The sequence below is a fragment of the Ischnura elegans genome (assembly GCF_921293095.1).
Source record: "Ischnura elegans chromosome 13 unlocalized genomic scaffold, ioIscEleg1.1 SUPER_13_unloc_1, whole genome shotgun sequence".
In the NCBI taxonomy this organism is placed as follows: domain Eukaryota; kingdom Metazoa; phylum Arthropoda; class Insecta; order Odonata; family Coenagrionidae; genus Ischnura; species Ischnura elegans.
The window spans coordinates 10,243,161-10,248,406 of record NW_025791657.1 but is presented as its reverse complement, the minus strand read 5'-3'; positions in this window follow the sequence as shown (position 1 = coordinate 10,248,406).

Genomic DNA, 5,246 nt, shown 5'->3' with positions numbered 1-5,246 from the left:
CAAGATTTAGTTACCTACCGGACTTCATATGCATTTTACACCGCTACAGGATTGCGCATACAACAGGCCTAAAATCGAAAAATGAAATATTTCCCACAATAAGTGATATATTATGCTACTCAATTACATTCTTTGAAAAACAAAAATATTTTTAACCTTTTTTAATTCTACATTTAAGAATTTTGAACTCTTTCTCATGTTTAAAGGCTGTAGATGTACTGTGACCTGTGGACGCCGAACTTGGGCTTAAACTTCGTTTCTTGCCAAGTCATTGATTAACTTTTAACCTAACATTTTAACACTACAATCAATCGAAAATTTGACGAATTTTTAATGAAATGGTCCTTTATTTTTTGAAATAGAAATAAATTACTCTTCACACACGGATGTTTGGCCTGCTCTATAGGTGCGCTCTTGGCGGATAAAATGGCAACTAGAAAACATCGGTTCTCTACAGAGGTTGATTGTATAGTCATATAATAACAAGTTAACATTGTGGATTAATCTTGTCGTGGATGTTTGTCCGAAGAATTTACTGTCGTGTGATAAATTGTTGAAAATTTTCTCAATCCATGCTATTGAGTCGTGATATATCTTTCCATCGATTCATCATGTGTTGGCTTTTGTGTTCCTTTCGTTGAGCTTTCTAATGTATTTCATTTTCACTCATCATCTTAGTGAATGTAGTTTCCTTGTTAGATTATGTGATCTATGTCAATGCTGAGTAGATGATTTCTTTGACGATAAACCTAAATGAAAGAGTGAATGAGATTTTGAATCGACAACATGAGTCGCACCATCGGGATTTTCACTGAATCTTCAGATGGGAATCCAGAAATAGACCTTTGCAGACTTTGTAGGGAGAAACATGATTGTTATTACAGCATATTCACTTCGAATGTAGGATGCAAAATAACTGTGAAGGATGCCCTACATGATTTAGTTGGTTTACAAGTAAGTAGCACATTAAATTTTATCGATTTTCTTTACAATGGTGCTTACTCCATTTTATGTTTTAATCCCAAACTCTATTGATGTGTAACTTGTTTATTAACATCTCAGGTTGCTGTGGGAGATGGCCTGCCCACTACCATGTGTCCACTGTGTTTGAAGAAACTTACGGAATTCAGTGTTTTCAAAAAGATTTGTTTAGAATCAAACGCCATTCTGAGAAAAAGTTTGCCGACAAGTTGCTTCAAGGTGAGTACTTATCGTAATTTCTTATTTGAAGACTGGTGTAGTTTAAGTATTACAGAGTTAAAGGTGAAACTCTTTGGTTTATGTCGACAGCAGTAGGAATCAATAAAGATGCATTTTGCGAAACGGTTTACGGAAAAGTGTAACAAGTCCAATTTCTCGTAAATGGTTTTTCCCCACCCGTCAATCCTAGGCAAGGTCCTATTAATGTTGCAGTTGGTGTTACAGTTGCGACGATTGAAGACATTTTGTCTTCTGGTAAAATTAAGTGTGTGCTAAACTACTAGGAAAGTAAAGCATTCAAATTCAATATTTATCAACTCAAAAAGGCAATCTACCCACTGTGCTATACCACGCTACCTTTTTAAGTATATGATTAGGTAATCGGAGCATGTTAAAGTGAACAAAAAATCCCTGACGAATTGCTGCTAAAGATTGAAGTGTCAGAGACCCATAAAATGGTTTGTCAATGCGTTGTCAAATAAAGTCACATGTGCACGTAAACTTATTATCTTTCTTTAGCTCCGAGTCTCTTCCTTACCTTTAACTATGACCTCATGAGGCTATGGTTATGTATAACTAAAAATATCTCTGCGAAGTTTCGGAAATTGATTGTTTATTTTCAGGTCATCTTGTATGAATAGATGGTGGTTACAATGAAGGTAAGACTGGCAAAGTATTAGAAATTAATTTATGTGCGGAAAAATTAACACAGAAAACATTTTCATCAAAAATGTAAAAATGGAAAGCAAATTAGGAACTTGGATGTGGTAAATCTTTTCTGTATTTGTTAAGTTTGTTTTTATTAACTATTTTCCAATATTTGAATATAATTTTTATATTTGCATCAACTTTGATTATTTAAATTACAGCATATTTGACTAGAACCATTTCTGTTAATGCCTTAATTAAAATTATTTGCATTTGTACTTATAAAAACAGGTTTTTACACAATCAATTAGATAAACTTTTTTCTTTCTAAAAATGCCTTGTAAAATTTGAAAGTTTTCTACAAATTTTATGGTAAGCAAGTTTAAGTATGACCTTAGCATAAATACGTTCAAAGGTTACCTGTGTTAGGAAATACACTTTTAAGGTACTGAGATGTTCATCCTTCATAATGGTCTTCAAAATCTTTGCAAAGAATGTGACATGCAGAAGCTTACTCAAGAATTCTCAGATTCTCCTACTCCATCATGGCCGACATTTCTATTTCGACGAGTTGCCCAGGTGCCCTGATGTTGATGGACAACTCATACATCGAAACTTCGGCTGATTGTAAGATAGAGTTGGAGAACCTGACCCAGTGGAATTCCCATGCAACTTGGAAAAACCTGTTATAATCCTTTTTATGACATGCATGCCTGGCAAGGTTATTGCATTCTTATTTTTTTGGGGCTATCGATGTAAATAAAGGCTATAAATCATCCTCAGAGTAGCTTAATTCTTACAATGTATTTTGAGGTCTTTTCTTGAAACCTTTTTTTGTATTTGTTTTGATAACGTTTCGTGTATTAATTGCGTGATATTTGGAATGGGATGCTGTTTTAATTTGTGGATCAATTTTGCTCAATGAGTTTGGAGTGTGTTGACAGAAATAGTTTCCTAGTTCATAAGGAGTAATTAATGTTTTTTGCTAATTTTTGTGGATTACCTTTGAGTTTATGCAGGTAACTGTGGTGTGTTAAGTCTGCAGTCAGGTGAACTGTTTCACCTGACTGTAGAGTTAAAGATTTAGTTTGTGATGTGTATTTATTTTTATTTTAATGGTTAATGTGATTATTAATTTATAATTGTGGTTAATTGATAAGGCTCTGCCAACCCTATGATAGAAATGTAGCTATTAGAATATCTTATGGGTGAGGTGTAAAAGGAAGGATGTTGTCCATTGTTAGCTTGAGTTTTTCCCCATCATTGTGGCAGAGCTTGAACACGGGAATGGTTTAAGTGTTCATCTTTTGAGGTTATGCATGAATGAAGCCATTTTTAAATGTATTCATATGAGTGCAACTGCTGATCTGCCAGACCATGTATTATTGAATGCAACAAATAATAATCAGATGTTTCAATATCTGGGGAATTTGGTGGGTGCATTCAGCCTTTGCACTGTTTCCAGCTTGGTTTTAAAGTACAATGTTCTAGGCTTGTAATGTGAGGTTGAGCATTTCATGCTGTGGAATTACTGTTGAATCGTTGGAAACACAATTTCCTTGCTTGACACTAAATTCCCAATGCATGCAATCCCTTGGAAATGGCTTGGTGGGCAGCTCCAAATACAAAGCAGTCTCTTCTTGAGTATGGCATTGATCTTCATTGAGAAATGCCTCCAGTTGATTTTCTCTGGAGGTTTTTGGCCTTTCTTCACATAGACAGTTGTCATCATTGAAATGATTGTCTTTGAAGCAATGATACCAATTGTGTAACAGTGTTTCTGTTATAGCAGCATCTCAGTTAACTTTATGGCGCTCTTCTCTCAACACTAAGTATCTAATATCGTGACGTATTCATCATGGTTGTTGAGCAGTTTGTTAACCTAATGTCTAAGCTTGAGTCATGATTATTCTGGTAGTTCAAAATTGACCAACAATCAGTGCTATAGCCATCTATTGAAAGGCAGTAGAAACTTTGTTTCGAGCATAATACATAATTGCTGTGTGATTGGTTTTGCATGTTTTAAGGATAATAACAACAGGGTAATTTAAAAATCCATTTCATAAAAGAGTTTTGGAACAGAGGATGATTTTGAGGTCTGTTTTCTTTCTGCATAAATATTACACCCTTTATTCTCTTCTGGAGTTTATTTGAGTATTAACAAGAGGTAAGAGAACATAACAAATGCATTAAAAGCATGCTCCACATGTTTTTTTCCATGATTCTACTGTTGAGAAAAGAATACATAGTGAATTTGGCCTGTTAACAGTTACTACTACCAAAGTGACAATTGCAGAAGGAAATTGAGTGCAAAAATAAGGAACTTGATTTATTCATTTTGTTAATTGCAAAAAAATTAATCTTCAGTCTCTCATTTGATTTCTCATGATTTGAAAAAATGGAAAAATGATACATCTAAATAATTTCCATTCTCCATCATGTATTTTGCTGTGAAAGGGTAAGCTTCCATGGTCCCCAAGATATTTTGAAAAGGCACTGTGTGAACTTGGAATATCAGGGATCTTTTTGTCAAATTTTTTTCAGTTTGCGCTGAAGTTTTTCAGTATTTGATTAACAGGCATACAGAGACCAGGCTATTTTTTATATAATAGCAGAGGCAATATGTGCAACATTCTTCTTTTCAATGCTTAGAGTATTCCATATTTGTGTTTTTAAAGAGATAAAGGTTTATCCGTTACTTTCTCTGCAGAGTTTTGAAGAAGGAGGGGCAGATGATGAGGAGTCAGTGCCTTGTGTGGAGACTAAAGACTGCATTCACGATGCCATTGAAAACACTTCAGAGTTTGCATGCTCAGCCCAAATGACTGAAGTATACATTCCTGTGCCAGACTGCTTATTGCCCAGGGACGATAAGTTGGTAAGTTATATTCTCATTCACAGTGAAAACTGAGTCTAATCACCTTCAGTTTTACAAATTTCTCGAGGGTGTGTCTGTTATAAATTTAAGAATTTTTGTGGGAAGTCACTGGCATAATGCAACCTTCAGATGTTGTTCTTTCTAGTAGTGACACATGAGGCAGGAAGTGGAACCACACAAATGTTTTTTCATGCAAGTCAATAGCAGTTGTACAGCATTGATGATCTGTTGACAGAAATTTTTCTTATTCTGTGGACTATACTTTTGTGTAACCTTGTCAAATCTCTGTTCAAACCATTAGGGGGTGTGTCTGTTATAAATTTAAGAATTTTTGTGGGAAGTCACTGCAATAATGCAACCTTCAGATGTTGTTCTTTCTAGTAGTGACACATGAGGCAGGAAGTGGAACCACACAAATGTTTTTTCATGCAAGTCAATAGCAGTTGTACAGCATTGATGATCTGTTGACAGAAATTTTTCTTATCCTGTGGACTATACTTTTGTAAAGCCTTGTCAAATC